The sequence below is a fragment of the Aquila chrysaetos genome, chromosome 18 (genome assembly GCF_900496995.4).
Source record: "Aquila chrysaetos chrysaetos chromosome 18, bAquChr1.4, whole genome shotgun sequence".
Classification (NCBI taxonomy): Eukaryota; Metazoa; Chordata; class Aves; order Accipitriformes; family Accipitridae; genus Aquila; species Aquila chrysaetos.
In genome coordinates this window covers 20,336,720-20,357,106 of record NC_044021.1, presented here as the reverse complement: position 1 = coordinate 20,357,106, position 20,387 = coordinate 20,336,720, and the positions used below count along the sequence as shown (strand labels likewise).

At 40.5% G+C, this 20,387-nt stretch overlaps 1 long non-coding RNA gene across 1 annotated transcript in view; it reads left to right on the top strand.

Moving 5' to 3' along the window:
- LOC115352976 overlaps positions 1–20,387 on the top strand; it is an 87,212-nt gene that overhangs the window by 55,427 nt on the left and 11,398 nt on the right. Inside the window, exon 5 of the long non-coding RNA XR_003927357.1 lies at positions 199–292. This is a non-coding gene — a long non-coding RNA (uncharacterized LOC115352976). The remainder of the gene's footprint in view (positions 1–198; positions 293–20,387) is intronic.

Below are 20,387 nucleotides of genomic sequence, written 5' to 3'. Positions count from 1 at the left end.
GTGGGGGAGGGGTTGCCTTTTGGAACAAAAATTATTTTTTAAAATCAGTAAATGCAATCATGTTGCCTGTCAGCGATAGGAAATGGTACTTCAGACTGCAATCCAGATAATGCCTCACACTGTTTTATGTTATGTTTCTGTACTGTTGTCCATTCCCTATTCCCATATCTTTGTCTTTTTTTTTTTCCTCTCCTCCAGCCTTTCCTTGTATGAAGATGGAGAGCCACTGCCTTACGTGCAAACTGTCAGCAAGTCCCATTCTCAAAAGTTTGAGTTGACCAACATCAGATGGGTAAGAAGTTCAGCTTCCTGCTCTCTCCTGTATGTATTAGGCTGTATTTAGCAGAACTGAAGTTCATTTGTCACCTTGCCATTTGCTGGAAGCTCCAGGGCTGAAGTATTTGCCCATTTGTTTGCATCCTGTGTAGGTACAAGGACACCATTACCATTGAAGTATACAAACCAGATATTGAAGAGACATTGTAGCTTCCCCCTGACTCCTTTCTCATAGCAAGCACACAAGCAGATTTTAAGATATAAATGCCATTAACTTGCTCTCTTGAGAGGCTAGTAAAAGCACATGTGTGATCTGTTTAGTAGCTGAGATACAAAGGTGCAGTACAGCTGGAGGGAAGGGGTATGAGTGTTCGTATCACCTGGCCTGCATTTTACAATTCTCAACACCCAACATATGCCTAACACATTGAACTCTGCTGACAGGCTGTCTCCTTTTCAAATGGAAAAATATGACCCCACTCACGAGCACTGCTCTCTGAAATTCCAACCTCAGAGTGATGAAATCTCTTTTGTTCTCTTCTAGGCCTTTTCTCAAAGGGATATAAAACCTCTGCACTAAAACAGTTTTGGAAAGCTTAGCTCTGCTTTCGGAGTGCCCTACCTTTTCTCTTATGCCTGACTACTTTCATTAAAGTGTCAGACAGGTTGGGAAAAGCCACTTGTGCAATCAGAATAGGGGTAAGACTTAACAAAATGGTTTGGTTTGGCCTAAGTTACGACAGATGCTGTAGCACCACTCATAAATCTGATGTTATTGGCTGTCCTTTGCTAGAATTATGTGGTTCATACCATCATCCCTTGTCACTGGAGAGTTCAGAAGCATGCTTTATCATTTTGTAAAACATTAACATAAGCCTATTAAAATGCAAAAGCATCACATTAATATGGGGTAAATCACCTAGTCTGGAGCCTTTAAGGCAGGCTGTGAATTATTCAATACCATGATAGATTTAGCCAGCACAACACAGCAAGCCTCTGATTAGCCCCAGGATAAATTTTGAGAGGTCATTAAGATCAACATATTCCTTTAAATGTACCCTGTGTATGTGAGTGTATGTGAAAGTGGAAAAAAAAAGAAAAAGAAAAAGAAATCATAAGACTTAGGAAGGACAATCAAAGAGGTCCCAGTCTTACAGGTTGTAATAAAACATGGCCGATACCAGACCCAGCTGAAATAGCCTGGAGGCAAAATCACCTTTTGTGTTGTCCTGCTTACAGCAACAATTAGGAGAATGGAGTTTCCAATACGAGATGTGAGCATGAATCCCTGATAACTGAGTGTCAGAGACCATTTGTCAAACACCAGGTAAATAAACAAACCTGGTTCCAGTGGAGCTGCTTTAAACAAAATGGAAAGCAAACACAGTTTCAGCAATATCCAATCATCACTAATGCATGCACACAAATCTATTCAGTATTTGTAGAGGAAAAAGAACATACAAACAAAATATACCTAGGGTATTTGTATGCTCATTTAATTGGCTTTTTTTTTTTTCTTTAATCGCAGATGATATCAAGTAGTGTCTTTCAGTCTCTAATTAGAAATACCTCCAACTAGGGTGAGCATTTGGTCCTGTTAATCTGACCAGGAGATGCATTACAATTAATTTTGGCTGTATATTGCCTGTCCTGTTTGCTTCTAGCACAGAAAGGAGTGCTGAACCCACAAATGTGTTTAATCAGGTATAGGACCTTCTTGCTGCTGCATGTGTAATCAACTTCTGCTATTAAGACTCCTCCGGGAGCTGGTAAATGAGTAGCATATGTAATTTCTTCATTAGCATACCTGTTTACTCCCAACTGTGCTTTGAAGTAGATTGGGGCAGCCTTCCCATCCAGCAAACTCTGTTCCTAGACTGGATGCATCACAGTGGTAAGTACCAACCTGATGAAACTTAGGTAACCTGTAGTTGTTTATATATATTCTGGCCCCTTCCCATCATCAAAGGGGAATATCTTTAAAGAGCTCAAAAGAATGTTCCTAGGGTTTTTGCGTTGAAGGTTATGCAATGCAGTTCCACTGCAGAGTGCTTAAATTCCTTTTAGGATGGTATCTGTGCACTACTCAGTTCAGTGCACAGAAGTGAGATCCTTACCACGGGTCCTTTCCTGCCCTCCCACGTGTAAAAGTGTGCTTGGAGTAGACTGGTAAGTCATATATTGACTTTAAAATTGTCAGTGGACTGAATGGATGTAATATTTTTACACAGATTTCTTGAGGCAACTTTAATGTCCAGGTATAATGAAAGGTCAGAGTGTATATGTTGAAGAAAGCCTGTTCTTTGGCTCTGACCCATACATCTGGCACTTCTATCCAAAAGAATTAGGGAAGACAGTGAACCTGCTAAGCTACCAGGCAAACTTTGAGACTTACCATTTTGAAATAGTTTTCTCATAAACACCCATTTCTTTATGTTTTCTGCTTCTCACTCTACTCACTTTCAGACCTCTAGCAAGCAGATTTCTCAACAGAGCTCCTCCTCTAATGTACTTGTGCATGATTTTTTATATGGTTGCTCTAAATTTTCTAGTAGCCACAAAGCTCTCTGATGCCTTTGCCTGAAAAGGCATTACCTTCATAGACACTGTTTGCATCTGTCACAGTAGCGTGAAACCTTTGAGAAGGTAGCCCTGAAAGGTTTTCAGATAGTTTCTAACTGTGCTCCTGAGGCATTGGAACAACATGACTGGCTTTTTATGGCATAAATTACAGAAGTGACATGAAAACAGATGAGTTTATTAAAACAGAGTGAATCACTGGTGACATTTAAGTCTAATTAAGTCAGGCTACTCAGCTTAATGATTTTGTTCCAGAGGAGGTAACTATTTTGGAATTCATAATGTTTAACACAGATCTTCTGGAATAGGGTATTGTACCTATGGGTGCCATTATCAGGGTCTGTAAGAGCAAATGCTTTCACTTAAAAGGCTGTGCCAAGTTAAAGCACAGTGAAATTTATCCCAGCCATTTGATAATCCTAACCCAAAATGTTGTCATGGTTGAATAAACAGTTGGGGGTGGGAGGAGGGCAAAGGATATTCACAATGGCAAGATGAATCTATTTGTAGCCTGGAATAAGGTGGGTAAAGCCAAAAAAGGTAGTTGTCATCCTCACCTATGAAAATGCCCTATAGTTTTATGTTAAAAAAAAATATACAGAAGTGAAACATTTATTTTGATCTCGGTGACAAAAGTACCACAAATTAAGGGGAAAGCTGCTAGATGCTGTCCTTCCCAGTGATGTACTCCATGCATTTCAAAATATAAACTCCTGTTAAATGTTCACCAGTGCCCTGGTTGGCTTTTCTTCCTTCTCTACTGGGCTGCAGCATTTCTGTCTCTATGCAGCCAAGACACACTTGTAATTAATTTTGATTTGCAGTATTTGCCTGCAGCTTAATAGTTCAAGGATATTTTGTTGGGTAAACTAGATATTGCTCCTCTGACATAGCTGCTGTTATGCAGACAACCTTCCTGGAAATTAAACCTTAGACTCCTTCCTTCAGCATTAATATGACTGGCTGCTTTCTGCTCAGGCACTTGAATAGAAAATGCTGTTTATTTCTTCAACAGAATGTGTTTAAATAGCCCTGTTATCACTGATGGCAAGCAATGCTCAAAGGGGCCAGTACATGCCTATATGCCATATCTGCACCTTCTGGGACTTCCAGGAGTCAAATCTCCTTCTATGCATTAGATGGATGGATTGCATATAGAGCCTTTTTTTTTTTTTTTTTTTTCTTCCCTGCTACCCTGCAGTCAGGACAAAGCTGCTACTTGGCAACAAGAAAGTTCTTGACCCAGATCCTGTGGGGGGAGTTGTTTAGTTTGGGGGTTTGCTTTCTACTTTTTTGGTGGTGGGTTTTGCTGATGGCACTAAACATAGCAGAAAGCAGAACTATAGATCTCAGCACTTGAAATGGTTTTTGATGACTGTGTAGAACAAGAATTATATCTGTAATGTGCCTATCATCAAAGGGCACCCTTTGCAAGTCTTTTGCTTGCTGAAGTGCTTCCTTGAGTCCTCTGGGCAAAGGTATAGCAGGGTGGTATGAAAGCTCTGAAGTGCTCTCTGGCAAGGCTCTTTTCCAATCACAGATTTCTGTATAGGGTGATGGGGTATGTTTAGGTTCCTCAATTCAAGTATTTAAAATCTGTCATAACAGATGCAGAGAGTTAAAATTACATGGACAAAACACACATATATTTTTACATTCCCTTTTTTTCTTCAAGGTTATCATCTTTCTTATTTTGATTTGAACAGTATCAGTGTCTCAAATTGTTCGTTGTTACTATAGCTGTGTTAAAAGAAGCAATTGCCACTGGACTCCAAAACATGAAGTGGTGCGCTCAGTACATTACAAATATTAGGTTCTTACTTAGGCAATAGTGACCTAGGTACAAAACCAAAACCAGATAAAAACCCCAAACCAAAATCAGTAAAACAGACAAAACAATCCCACATGCAGATAAATAAATTATTACTAAACCCAGATCTATTTCACTACATCTGCAATATGTGAATACAGCTATCACTTTTCTTGCTTTGTGGAGAGTTGTCATCTGTTGTGTCCTTGCTTCACTGTAAAATTGCACTGGATCTGCCAAATCAGACATGCAATATTAAACACAACAGGCAATGGATTCATGCACAGCAAATGTTATGTAAACTGTTGAGATAATTCTCAGTCCTATTTTATGTCACTGAACAAATCTTCTGTGTTTGTTCCTTCAGCTAAATTTACCACTCACACAGTTCGTTTATTGTTTCAGTCGAGAACCTATGAACTACAATCTTTTTCTAAAGCCAGCAGGGCATTCCTAAATGGACCTTGCTCAGAAGAATGGACATTTGTTTAATTGCAGTGCACATCATTTACATATTCTATTGCCTGTAAATGCAGCTCCATTGCTAGACTTTGTCCCACACAGAGAAACATACAGTGAAGAGTAATCTTCTAGCTTGATGGTACAGGAGAGAGGCATAACCATGAGTGGTTAATATAGAAATAGCCAAACTTGTTTACACAGAGGGCTATACTGGCCAACTGCCAGGAATCCAAGTGCTACACTTGATTTATATAGATATTTGCATAGTCTTATAATATAGAATACATTTTGCTGATATTAGCAACTTTATTGCAAGTGGAAATGAAAGTATTAATACCACTGCAATAAAAAGCTGCAGATTATTTGTTTTGCCTTCTTTGTAGATACAGCAGATGGTTTTTGTTTCGTTGGGAATGCTTAACTTCACATTTCCCTTTACATCTAGCAAGCTGTGTGTCTGGAACATTAGTTGGCTGTATGGCTCTAAAGGGCATAGGATGGCATCAGATACTGAGATCTGGATTCTTCCTTTCATTTTCATGCAAGTCCTATCAAAGTGTTCTCATTATCTAAAAAGACAATGGAAAGAAAGAAGTCACAGCACTCTTCGGGATTCATGATGCTGCATGAGGCTAGACTGGTTGTCATGTTCAGACAATCATATGATAATACAGGAGGTCTCTAGTCCAACCTCCTGCTCAAAGCAGGGCCAGCTATGGGATCAGACCAGGTTGCTCAGGGTTTTAACCAGTTGGGTGTTGGAAATCTCCAAGGCTGGAGACTGCACAGCCTCTGTGAGCAATGTGTTCCCCTGCTTGACTGTCCTCATGAGGAAAAAAGCTTTTCCTTATAGCCAGTCTGAACCTTTCTTGTTTCAATTTATGCCCATTGCCTCTTGCCCTCCCACCATGCACCACTGTGAAGAGCCTGGCTTCATCTTCTTGATAACCCCCTTGCAGGTACTAGCAGGCTGCTGTTATGTTCCCCCTGAAGTCATACCTTCTCCAGGCTGAACAAGACCTGATCTCTCAGCCTCTCCTCACAGGGCAAGAGTTCCAGCCCCCAACAATCTTGGTGGCTCTCCACTGAACTTGCTCCAGGTTATCAATGTCTTTCCTGTATTGAGGGGTCTAAAACTGGACACAGTATCTAGATGTGATCTAATGAGTACTGAGTAGTGGGCATGTCAATCTACTGGACATGCTCCTTTTTGTACAGCCCAGGATGCTGTTGGCCTTCCTTGCTGCCAAGCATGCAGCTGGGTCATGTTCAACTCATTACTCATCACAACCCCCAAGTTCTTCTCATCAGAGCTGCTTCCCAGACAGTCAGTTCCTGCTCTGTCTTGATGCTGGGTCTCTTCCTTCCCAGGGGAAGGACTTTGGATTTGTACTTCTTGAATTTCATAAGGTTGTTGTCAGCCCATTCATTCCTCCGTCTGTGTAGGTCCCTGTGAATGGCAGGTCTGCCCTCAAGGGAGGACCATCCTCCTCCCGTCCTCTGCCAAGTTTGGTGTTATCTGCAAACTTGTCAGTGTGCTTTCCATCACCTCCTCTAGGTTGTTTATAAAGATGTCAGTCAGAATAGGTCCCAGGATTGACACTTGCGGTACCGCACTAGCCACCAGCCTCTGGGTAGTGTATGACCCATTAATCACTATCCTCTGAGCCTAATCATCCAACCAGTTATTTACCTATGTTGTTGTTCACCCATCCAGACCATAATATCCTGCAAGAATATACTGTAGGAGACAGTGCCTTGCTGAAGTTGAGGTAAATGTCAGCCATTGCTCTCCTGTTTGTCCACAGATCCAGTCATTGCAGCACAGATGGCAATGACGTTGGTCAGACATGACTTACTCTTGTTCAATCCAGACTGTTCCTAATCACTTCTCCCTGATGTACCCAGAAATGTGTTTCAAGAGGACTTGTTTCATGATTTTCCCAGGGAGCAAAGTGAGGTTGACTGGCTGGTTGTTCTCTGGATTCTTCTTTTGGCCTCTATTGAAGAGAGATGCATCATTTGCCTTTATCCAGCCTTCTGGGTTCTCCCCTGATTTCCATCACCTTTCAAAGATGACCGAGAGTGGCCCTGCCAGGATTTTAGCCATTTCATGACCACACATGGATGTAGCCTGCCATGTACTATGGTCTTCTACAGGTCAAGTTCTCACAAGTAATCCTCGTTTTCTGCTGGTAGTTCTTATCATTGAACCCTTTTTTCTAAACAGAGAAGCCTGGGAAATCTTATTTGTGAGGACTGAGGCAAAGATGACATTGAGTAACTCAGTTATATCTGTGCCTACTGTCACACACCCCATGTAACAAAGGTGCCACAGTTTCCCTGTTCGTCCTTTTCATACTAAGGGCTCTTGTTGCCCTTGATACCTGCTCCAGGTGTTAACTTTTGGTAAGCTTTTGCTTTCCTAGTGTTGTCCCTGTATGCTCACAAAATATTTCTATATTCATTCTTTATAGCCTGTCCCTGCTTCCACCTCCTGTATACTGCCTTTTCATGCTGAAGCTTTATCTGAAGTCCCCTGCTTAGCCAAGAGAGTCTCGTGAAGCATCTACTTGTCTTTCTGAATATCATGGTGGATCATTCTTGCACTTGGACAATGCTGTCCTTGAAGACCTGTCAGCTTCCCAGACATCCTTGGTCCTTCAGAGCTACCTCCCGTGGGAACCCACTTACAGTCCTCTGAATAAATTGAAGTCTGCTCACCTGAGGTCCACCTGAGTGCTCTGCTACTGTCCTTCCTCACACCTGTCAAGATCTTGAACGTCACTATTCCATGGCCACTACTGCCAAAGCTACTATTGATTACCATATCTCCAGCTAGTTCTTCCTTGTTAGTGACTAGCAGATCCAGCTGTGTGTCACCTTTGGTTGGCCCATGCTGTATTGGTATCAAGAAGATACCTTTGGTTCCACAGACTTATTCTGTTGGGAGATGCATCTAACTGTTTTGTTGCTTGCAGTCAAATTACAGGCAAGTGTCTGAAGCCCTCAGATTTACTTAAATTGATTTTTTTCTTTGTTTGTTTTCCAAAAGATTTTTCTGTGTTAGAGAGCTCTGATGCAATATTTGCTGTAGTTGGGTAGACATTTAGCAGTCAGATCAGTACAGCTGTATCCAAACGAATCCTGCTAGACCTAAACTAGATCTGTAACCAGCTGTACACAGCAGTCTCCTCTGTTTGGATGCCTTACTGACCACCTTAATCCCAGGACACAGATGCAGCCCCCATGCTGCCAATAGTCATCCCTATTATAGAGTATGCTGGTTAGATTCCAAGGACAGAAACTGAAGTCTTGGAGGAAGTATATGAGTTTTTTCTGACTTTGAAAATGGCAGCATGATTGTCATCCAGACAGAATATTCTCTGCATCTGACTCTAAGGAGCACCCTTTTTCAAAGATGCTGTGCTTTGCTATTGCTTGCAGTGCCCTCTGTGGAGAAGAAAAAGCTCTGAGTAATCCCTGAACACAAGAACAGTAGAGAGTCCTCTTACAAGGTCTTGGCATTATCTGTAGAAGATGGTGGACATCTTAAACATAGGCAAAGACTTTTAGAGCTTTCTACACCTGCCAACAGACTTCTCTGACTTTCCAATAGCTCATGCACCTTTACCTACAAGAAGTAAAAAGTGGCATTTTAGTTTTCTTTAATTGGAAAAAGCAGAAATAAGTTACAGCAGAGTGTCACTGGAAAGCTGGTTTGTACTGCATGACAAAGATATGATGGATGTATTGTCTTCATATAAAATCAAAAGAAGGATTGTATTTTTACTTTTAAGTGAGTAGATGATAAAAAAAAAAGGTGATACCATTTGAAGTTATACTTGGAGCAACTTAGGTGAACTACATCAAATGTGACCCCCTTCTTCCCTTTTAATGTTGATCCATCTACTTGATCTTGGCTCCTACATATTCATATTTCCTTTAAATGTTCCTTAATAGCATTCAGGTCAAAAGTGCAGATTCAGAGCACCCTACATGATTAAAAGATGTATAACCAATCCAGTGTTGGTTGTTAGGCATTTGGGGAAATCCCTCTTGTTTGTTAAGAGTGTACAGAAAATTGCATGTTCCTCAGAAAAAGTTATACACCTGTATTTGCTGTCCCCTATTGCTGTGTATTTTAAGAAGAAAGAGCAATAAGTTTACGTTCAAAGACTGTCATAGGTATGGAGTATAAAGTGAGAATGCTATCTGTGGAAATAAAAAGGAAAATTTCATGGCGTAATAAAAAGATCTAACGAACTCTTAATCTTGAAATGCATATTAATTTTTTTATGCAACTTACCAGTATTTGTTTTTCCTTTTCTAACTGCTCTGAGGAAAAGCAGTATACATCCTTTTCTGATAATCAGAGAAACAAGGACACAGTAGTTCTGCCCATGGACAGAAAGCATGTATTTCTCTTGTGTTTTGAAGACAGGTGCAAGCTCACTTTGCTCAAACTGCAAGGCCCCTAGCAGTTGTATAGATTCAATAGTGGGGCACTGAACTCAAGGTATGTCCTGCTGAGAAACTAATGGCTTCTACTTGGCTTGGAGCAAGAAGAGTGAGCTCCAGCTTGGTTGCAGAATACCATGTAGAAACTAACAGTCAAATGAAAACTCTAGGTTTTATTATGGTTTTCAGAATACCAATAGACTTCCCGCCCCCCTCCCTTTGCAGAGGTTGTGTATTGCAGGTTGGTTGCCCACGCAGCCATTGAGGAACAAAAGTGAAAAGCCAAACAAGGGAGGAGTTTGTCATGTATAGATGAAGTTGCATTGCACTCTTGCATTAGACAGCAACATATACAGCTCTATATACATAAATGGTAGGACTTACATAAGTAGTGTGTCCAGTCCTGCGTCTGCAAAGACTTTCACATTATTAGCCCATGTTAAAAATCCATCCTTTGAGACAGACAGCCAGCTGAGGTCTCTGAAGGTGGCAGGTACAAATTAAAGACTGCAGCAAGTAATGAGTATTGAAAGTCTTTGGCAGAGTGTTACCATAGGGAACAGGGAACCAACAGGGAAGGTTACTGTAAGTGGAGAAAAGTAACTTGTAGGGTTCATCTGAAATGTATCCTTTGATGTGAAACAATATATCTGCAAACCTCCCTTTGACCTTCTTATTAAGCAAACTAATAATTTGAGAATAAAGGAGGTGCTAGAACACTAATTCGTATGATTAAGTTAACCTTCCTCTTTTCTGAAAGCAAATCCCAGTGTCCTGTTTCAGTTCACTCTGTCAAAACTAACCTTGGAGCTGCTGAAGTAAGAGAATTCTATAAAGGACTAGGATAAATGCTGTTAAAACTAGCACTTTTGGAAAGAAAAAGGAGTAATTGCCCATTACTTTGGGTGGTAAAGTGTAAATCCTTTCTTCATCCTCCACTGTGATAGTCCCATTATTTAAAAATTGAGTCACTTGACTACGTGTAAGTACAACATGTGGTCTATTTCTAGAATAATGGAGAGACCTCAGATGTACATCTCATCCTTAGGATCTTATATACAGATTAGTTTATCTGAACAAACACTTTCTAAATAGTATGGAATGCCTTTAGGGGTGGAAAGGAGAGAAGGAAAATCTTCATAAAACTCAAGAAGAGGGGAAGATATTGCATGCTTAATTACCTTTCTGTCATATTTCTCAAGGTCAACCATATGATCTGGGGAGAGAAGGAAATGAAAACTACTACGTAGTTGGACATTCCTTTTTAATTTACAGATTCCTTAAAATTTCTCACTGGAGATACAGATCCTGTAGAGCAAATCTGAACCTACTGGTTCTAGACTTGCTTTTGCAGACTCCTTAGAAGTAATCCATGTCTCCTCAGGGGTCCAGAAACCACAGGTTGAAGTAGCTGAGATACTATAATTACTGGATCCCACACTTGCTGATTTCAGCCAAGGTGGCATCTGCGAAGTACTGCTCTGTAGATTACTTCAAGGAAGCATTTTGCATGATCAAATAAGGAATTAATCTAAACAAATGCATGAACTTGTCTTTTGATTGCATCTAATACTGATGCTTAGTTACTTCGAGCAAGCGCTGACTCTTGTCAAAGTCTTCAAAATGGAAAGGAAGAGATTAACCATGCAGCCTCTCAGCTAGGATACCAGAATACACTATATTTAGCTTTATCTCTGGGTAAATACAGCTTTGTAGGCTGCTTTTGTTTTCACTACCTTTCCTTTTTTATATTTAGACTTGCATCAATGTGGCATTTCTTCCTTACCAAGAACGCTGAGCATGTTTGAACATCAGAGATGTCCTCCTTTGCAGAGAAACTGAACTGAATATAAATTCCTAATTGTACCTTATCCAACTGTTCATTGTCAAAATTTTCAGTGGTCACCAGCCTTTGCTCTTTTAGTGCTTCTTGTGCCTTCCCCTTCCCTTGTCCATTCTGCTATACCCTCTAAGTTATTGACATGTCTAGTGTCCCTGCAGCTCCAGGTCTCCTTACCACCTGCTCCTTCTTTTGCTTTCACAGGTGCTCAAGTTAATTCTTTAGGTTCTACTTTGTAATTCTCTCCTTTGTGCTTGAGTGACATACACCGAACCACAGGTCACATCTTGCTTCTGCTTCTTCTACCACTGAATGTCTTGAAAGGGCATTTCAGGAGCCAGAGAGACTGACTGTACTGAATTATTTCCAAGAGCCTTTTCAAGTTTTTCTCAGGCAGAAGTCCCACTGCTCCCATCAAGTCCTTCTTCGAGACTTCCATTTCCTTCCCTAAGCCTTCTTGTTGCCATTCTTTCTCCAAATGTCACAACTGTTACTGGCTTCAAGAAGAAGATGGAAAGGCTCTGTCATAAGCTTTTTGCATCAACTTAGCTTCTTTTCTTCTAATAGCTTTTGTTCCTGGTCTTTTCCTCATCTGTTTCCTTCCTCAGTGATGTATGCCAGCATGACTGAACTACTTCATTCCCCTCCATCCATCTGGTGGCTCCTTCTATTCATGTCCTAAATGCATTTTAATGTTCCATGTCTTTAAGCATATAAAAGTAATACCATAATAATCCTACTCTCTTTCATCTTCAGTATCGTTCAATGGTAACCTCTAACCTTTCCCCACCTTCTACATACCCTCGTTGTTCCCTACTGGTCTGTCAGAAATGCAGCTCCTACAACCACCTTCTTCTGCCTGACAATCAAATCATGTTTTTGTCTCACTGAATCTTCTGATTCTCTCTTCCATGATCAAATGCTTCATGCTAACACTTCACTAAGTCAAATCTCTGACTTTGGTTCCTTTTGTGTAGTCATCAGTGCCAACCCCAGTGCTCTGTTCACTTGCTTTTGTTCACTCTTGCTGGCTGGTATGTTATCTCCCAGCCTGTGGGTATCTCCTTTTTCTCATTCAAATTCTTCCTCAAAGTGCATTTCGTCAGAGCTGTTGTCACGAGCCTGCCCTCACCATTCTATTGTTATTTACAGGCCCTTTAATGATAGGAGAAAAAGTAGAAAGCAAAAAGAAAATGAATGGGAACATTGTAAGTTGTCACTTTCTCTGCATCTTCAAAAGATTCTGTTGACATCCATTGCTCTTCAGGATAATGTAGGACAGCATTTGCCTTGTAGAGCACCACAAACACTACTGGTGCCTAACAAATATTGGTAATAACTGTAACTGGTCCTTTCTTCTAAGCAGTCACTAGGAACTGTCTACATGTAGGGGTTGTATAATCAGGCTGCTGTCTCAGGGGCTTGCTGTCAGTATCTCCATCTCCCTTGTGAGCAGCAGAGAATGACTATGTATTAATAATGAGCTATGAGATGCTTGAGATTTTCACCTCCTTGCTAATGAGAAAAAGCCAAAGGAAATGTATGTAAGAGGTCCTTGTCTGAAGTGAAGACAAGATGCCATTTTCATGCAGTTCTAAAACACTCTTTAGACTCTTTGCTTGTATTGTGTAAGAAGCTGCTGTGGCATACACAGTCAATGTGGACAAGAAACAAAGGGGTCACTTATGTGGGACATGAATACTATTTCCTGAGGTACTCATGCTGCCAGTGGGAACCACAGTTATTCACTTGCTGGCTGAAGAAGTGGGATTCTGCTACTGACTTCAGCAGAAGGGGAGTTTGGTCTGCACTTCCCATTTCAAAAGTTGGTCAAGAAAGATATTAAGCCCTTTGAAAAATGTGGCTCAAGTGCTGAACAAAATAGGTTACAGAGAGTGGCTGAAGAATTAAGTCACTTTCATAAATGTGTTTTGAGCTGTAAGAAAGACCAGATCATTCAATGGTTTTCTTCTTTCAGCTTTCAGCATAAACTGGGGATTTGGTGAATGGCTTATCTGAAGACAAGGTCCTTGTTTTGCATCTTAATTCCATGGCAGGAGAATGTATGCCCATGCTTCAAATCAGTGTAGATTTTTAATGGCTTACAAATAGCTTCCTGCACCAGATTGTAGTATGTAACAGCAGCAGCTCCCTGGTACAGTTCAGAATAGTATACAACCTGTTATAGTGGAATATGGACACAATAGGATCAAATGAACTTTCAGCAAGGAAGGAACAATTAGAAAGAGTATCTGAAAGTCCATTTGTGCTACACTAAAATCTTTGTTCTTTAGTAAGAATAATACTATTAAATTATAAAACTCCCTTTATCTCAAATAAGGAGTTGTCTCTTGGGTTAGGGGTTTTTTTTGGGGGGGAGGACAGGGACCAGGCCAGTGGTTGGTTGGTTTTTTGGTTTTTGTTTTTTTTTTTTTTTTTCCCCTGAGGACTGCTACCAACTATTCAACATTTTAGCTTACAAAGAAAGCCTGTTTCTCCACAGTCGGTCTGAATTCTCTTTTCCGAAAGATTTAAAACAGAGCAGTGCCAGAAACATTAGAAGGCTTCTTTCTGTGAAACTGCACTTTTTTTTTTTTTTTTTTTTTTTTTTAACAAAATAGAATTCTGAACAGATCAGGAGTATGTTTACTGGGGATATAAAAGCAGAGGATATCTAGTCTGAAAGTGTCTTCACCACATTGCTGTTGTGGTCACTTGTACCAATGGAGAATACTCAGTTTTAGCAGCACTTCTTTACCCATTCAATACAGATCCAAACAGCCATACAAGGTGTGGGGAAGCTCTTGGAATTCAGCTTGTTGATGCTGTCTGCAGTTCATGTTGGCAGAGTTCCCAGCAGAGGTTTTATATCTGAAGGTTATCACTGCTAGCTTTGATCATACATACAATATCTCATTCCAAAGTAAGGGACAAAACCAAATTTGTATACAAATTCTAATGGTAAAAACTACTCCACTATCAAAAGTAGAAAATTTTTTTTTTTGCAATTATTTTTTACTTCATAAAGCAAATGATACACTGTTACTTAGGTCTGCAAGTGAGTTTTCTCGTTTGTCGCACATGAAACCTCTTGAGACATTGAATGTGTGCTTTTGCCAGTAGGCATTAACATGCTTTGCTTCCCACTCTTAGGCAACTATTTCCATTAGATCCTAATACTTTAGGCAAGAGAGAGAAAGTAAGAGACACTGAGGGAGAGCAAATTCCTCCTGAATAACACAGCTTGTTTACAAACCTTCCACAGCCTGAACTAAGCCAACGGGAGGTCTCTAAATTAGCTATTAGAAAAGCATTTCAGGATGGTTTGTGTGGTGGAATGGAATTGATAATAAAAGTTGCTTGTCTGTACCCTGTGAGCTGATTAGCTCAGGAAGAGTACACACAGTGTTACAATTAGCATTCAAAACCTATTCGTCTGTACACTGGCACAGAGAACAGTCTCTGTGGGAGGCTTAACTGAGAGAATTATTCCTCCTTCTATGCTGTTTATAGTTAGTTGGGGTTTAAAGGATCCAAAGCCTTTAAAAGAGACTTGGTCTTCAGGAAATCGTTGAAGATGCTAGAAGTTGAAGTGCTTGGCAATTGGCAGGACTGAAGGCAACTGCTGTATTGCTCTCTCTCTATCAAGCCTGCTGTTTTGCACTGCAAAAAAAATGTTTATCAGTAACACATCTAAAATAATGTCACTAGTCAGGATTCAGTAGCCAAGACAATAAAATGTGTTGAATGTGACAATTCTTCCTGCAGTGTTGCAGTTGCTAATAGAGATGTAAAAAAACCTAAGAAATGGAACAAATTAGTGGTCCTATAGTAATACCAATGTGCCCATTTTTGCATGTATATTAACCAGCATTTTCAGCCCTGCATCTAAACAAGAAATTAAAATTTAAATGAATGAGGCCGACACACTATGGAGCACCACAACTATGTGATTTCCTAACTTGGGCTGTTGCATTAACAGTGCTCTGGCATGCAGTTTTATCCATACAAGGCCAAAGCCTGAACTTCCTCCTGACCATACTGTAACTGTCAGTACTAAGGAAGGTTTACAGAAACCCAAAGGATACTTACACTCTTCCCCCAACCAAATGCTATATTTGGACCCCCAGAATCCCCCATCCCTGAGTAACATGCACAAAATAAGCTACCTTCAGACATAACCTGCAGGCAGGCTTGGGGGACTGCCAGTCCCACATGTAATGTTGCATTTTGATTTGTGCATCCTAGGAGCCAAGGTTTTCAAGGACAGCATCTCCATGTGAGAGTAGCTATGGGCCATGTCAGTACTTGACAAACTTACCCTCAACAAAAGGAAAGACAAAAGCCTTAATGCTCTGGGGTGAAGTTGACCTAAAAACTCTCATAAACTCCCCAAGTTAATTTGGATTTTGTTTGTCTTTTGATTTCAAAAAGGTCTTGCTTCATGTGTATTTTGTTACCACTGCGGTTCTTTGTTCTCCAGCTACTATGTTACTGTCGCATTGCAGGAGCCCTGAGTGTTGTAAACACCTGTCCCAAGGGTTGAGAATCCATTCAGGCCATGCCTGACGCCAGGCGGACGTGGGAGCTAGAAAGGTTGCTTGGTCAGCTAGCTTGTCTTTCTACTCTTTGCAAGATTGCACCCTGCCTGAATTTCTTCCCACTAATGCCTCACTGAATACATCTTTGAGTATTACCAGGATGATACCCTCTTTGACAGTCTCTTTCAGACTCCAACTGGTTTTAGCATTCGGAAATACACTCTGAGCTTAGTCTCAGCTCTTTCTTTGTTAGCTTGCTTCTGTGTCTCAGCATCTTCTGAGATTGAGTAATTCCCTTCCTTCATTTATATTTATATTTTGAAGGTATTTATAGATTGAGGCTATGGCCCCTTGAGTTTTCTTTTCTCTAGGTTATATTTATAGACATTTGATAATCATCTCTTGTATTTTGTGCTTATCTTCCAATACTTGCATGCTGTTTGTTAGCCATTGTGTTGCTGCCTTCCCCCCGCTTCCCGTGATTTTGCTCTGCATTATCCCCAAAGTGGTGATACTAGGACTCATTTTACTGTAACCTTGTTAATTGAAGATGATGCAGCCCCAGTAGATATAATACATAATCTATCAACACTCCAACCCTGAAAAACATTCTTAAACAGTGGCTATTTTCTTACCTTTTAGAAGCTTGCTGCTGTTCCTCCTGCTGCTTGGGACAGGGACTGTCTCTAGCTGTCTGTACAGTGCTCAGCACAGTGGATTTTCAGATGCCTCTGGATTCCTTTGGTGGTACTGTAATGTGAGATAATTAGAAATAAACGCAGCAATGACTGAAAAGCGAAGAATCAAGTCTAAAGCCAGAATCTCACCAGCTCTGCTTTTGTAAGGAACTTAATTTTCACACTGAACATTCTCAAACTGCTGTAACTGTAAGAGAGTTAGAATTCGAGGTGATAATGATATGGACTTGTGCAGATTTCCCTGAACCATATGTGAGATCAGCAATCTAGGCTCATAAATTCAGTTCAGTAGCTGTGAAAGTGCCTTGAATTATTTAGTTTACTTGTCCAGTGACAACTCAGTATTAATAAAATTTTGCCAGCTACTTCATGTAAAGTTTTTTTTTCACAATAAATTTTTCCTATTATGTGCAGTTGGCATATTTTTAAACACACATGGTCAGTCATCTTTCTGCCCTCTGACTCATTTTGAGTTCTTATTTTTATAAATTTTTCTCCTGTTTCCCCAAATAACTCTGCTCTAACTTTGCCTCCAAGTTTCAGACAGAACCTTGATCATATCTTAATGACAATATATTAATCTTATTCTGACCTTAAAATATCTTGACTTAAGAATTTGTCTGTGTGGTAATGCAAACTAGATTCAAGAAAGAAGAACATAATCTCCCTCTTAGTTAACTGATTCCTTTTTTTAGCTTCTCAGAACAAGTGAAAACTTAACTTGTTCTGAAATGACTGGGGCTTTCATTTACCTCTGCCTGGGCTTTCCTCTGGTGAGAAGGCATTTTCTTAAACATTCATATCCAAAGGGAGACATGGCTGTAATTTCAAATACTGGTGAAGATCCAGCTCTTGTTGTTGTTGTCACCACTCATGAGAAGCAATCACAATTCACAGGACAGCTTCCTCTTGCGTGCTGAGATTCTTCAGTCTGTCTGCAGGGCACTGTGGATAGAGCGCAGACTGCTTTTCACATCTTCCTTGGAGGAGAAATCCTGAGGAATTCAGATTACCTGCTCTTCCTGATGAGCAGCTTCTTTGTCACTTTTACCTCAACCTTTTCGAGTAGCTCTAATAAGCCCAGGATTTTTTCTGCAGGTAACAGGACTTTGGAGTATAGGCTTGCTATTGTTAGGAGTGTCCTCTCTTTATCACCTACTGGCTTCTGATACTTGTAGAAAGAGCTGAGATTTACACGCACCTTGTCATGGTTTAACCCCAGCCAGCAACTAAGCACCACACAGCCACTTGCTGGCTCACTCCCCCCACAGTGGGATAGGGGAGAGAATCAGAAGGGTAAAAGTGAGAAAACTCGTGGGTTGAGATAAAGACAGTTTAATAGGTAAAGCAAAAGCCAAGCGCACAAGCAAAGCAAAACAAGGAATTCCTTCACCACTTCCCATGGGCGGGCAGGTGTTCAGCCATCTCCAGGAAAACAGGGCACCATCACGCCTAATTGTGACTTGGGAAGACAAACACCATGACTTCAAATGTCCCTCCTTCCTTCTTCTTCCCCCAGCTTTATATACTGAGCATGACGTTATATGGTCTGGGATATCCCTTTGGTCAGCTGTCCCGGCTGTGTCCCCTCCCAACTTCTTGTGCCCCCCCAGCCTACTCGCTGGTGGGGTGGGGTGAGAAGCAGAAAAGGCCTTGGCTCTGCGCAGGACTGCTCAGCAGTAATGAAAACATCCCTGTGTTATCAACCCTGTTTTCAGCACAAATCCAAAATATAGCCCCCCTACTAGCTACTATGAAGAAAATTGCTGGTTTTGGCTGGGATAGAGGTACAGACCCTTACAGAATCTAGGAGACGAGTGATGTGTTAGAAGTATACTGATTTCTTAAGCACACTTTTCAAAGGGTAATGTAGTCCACAAGTAGCAAAGGTAATACGTGCTTGCTAAAAGGTTAGTTTGGTTTTTTCTTTTAACTTAAAAGATTTAACCTTTTAGATGAGTTGAAAAAATATATTCAGTATCAACAAATCTCATGGACCCATCTGGGATATTGCAGAGAACAGAGTGAAAGCACTTTCCTCAGCAGACGGAAGGATGGCACAGTGACAGTATCAGTGTGCTCCTGAGCCTGCACATCCCATGCTGTTTTAACTTTTTGTGCTGCCTCGTGTCTCTGAGTGAGGGCTTAGGTCAGAAAGCCATAAAAGTCCAATGGGGTAGGGTAATTGAAAGCTTGGAAACTCACAACTAGTGATTTCAGTGACTAGTACGCCTGTAAGATTAACTTACACTTTATAGGGGAACATTTCTCCAAAAGGCTCTTTACATCATCAGATGGAATATTTTATACTAGGGTAAGTAGTTTTCAAGCATCATCATCTAAGTCTATATTTTAAAAGTATGGCTTCTTATGTGTGCAAAAACATAATGGCTGTAGAGCACAATTTGTGAATACATCATTGCTGGCAAACCTGGGGGATATTTGCCAAATTTTGATGCTGTTAATAGGAGCAATAAGCTAATGACATAAAATAAGACCATCACTGGATGAGGAAACAAGGAGTTATCTGCCTAGTAGGCCATTTGTATAAGGAAACGCTTATTCAAGGTTGAATATATGTTTCAAAACTTCAGAAAAAATGTTGGAATAGAAGCCTCCAATCTGCCACCACTTTGTTTATCTCCAGAAATCTAGGATGCTGCTGTAAGAATAAGGTGGGGAGATGCTGTGTGAGCTTTTCTGCAGTACCATAATATCTCTGCTTACTTCTGTAGCTAAAAAAACAAAGCCCCTTTGCCCCCATATTAGTTGAGAAGTGGTAACCTAAATGTAGAACAAATGAAGTGTGCTATCACTAAGGGATTTCCAAAAGGGCATTATTCTAGTGACTGTAAAAGCTGCATGTGGCAGACTGAAAAAACACACAAATCCCCTTGTTTTATGTTGCTACAGCTTTGACAGGCCCTCTCTTGGGGTGGTTGCTCCTAAGGTGCATTAATTCTAGCACTTAAGCTCCCACGTTCAGTGAAATAGAGGCATGAACTGACCTTTCCAGAAGGAAAAGGTTAATGTTAAAAAACACTGATTTCAGCAATCCATCTTCTCAAGGTAACCCTAGAGTTTATGGTTTGCTTAACTATAAAGTGTTGCTGTTCCCTTGAAAAATAACTTTCTTTCTAAAGTGATCTATGTAGCTGAACCAGCATTCCCACTCATAAACTGTTCGAATTTTAATTGCCTGCTATCTATCTCATACATCTTTGTCACCTGATAGCATGGAGCAGATGTTGAGATGCATCTGCATCTTAGATGCTGCTGAGGTGGCAGAGAGAGATGTTCTCATAAAATCTTTCTGGTAGTTCTTGCCTACGGTCATTCTGGGAGGGGCTTCACAACACTGTGACGCATCAGGAGATGACTGTCATGGATGGGATAACATGATGTCCTTATCCACTTTGCATCATTTGTTTCACTTACTCCAATTACATAACAGCCATGTTAATCAGACAACTGTGTCACATAAAGAACTTTAACTGGGGGTTGAGTAGTAAATCTGAGCAAAGGAGAACTTGGGATCACTGTTAGGACCAATTCTTTACAGGGAATGTTTCGAGTAGAAAAGTTTCACTGGAGAAACAGTGGAAACCTCATCGCTTCAGCTACCTGAAGTGACTAGACAGGGCTTTTGAGCAATGTTGTAGGAAATTATTTTCAACTGACAATTCAGAAGCATTATCTTATCTAACAGCTGGTGTCTC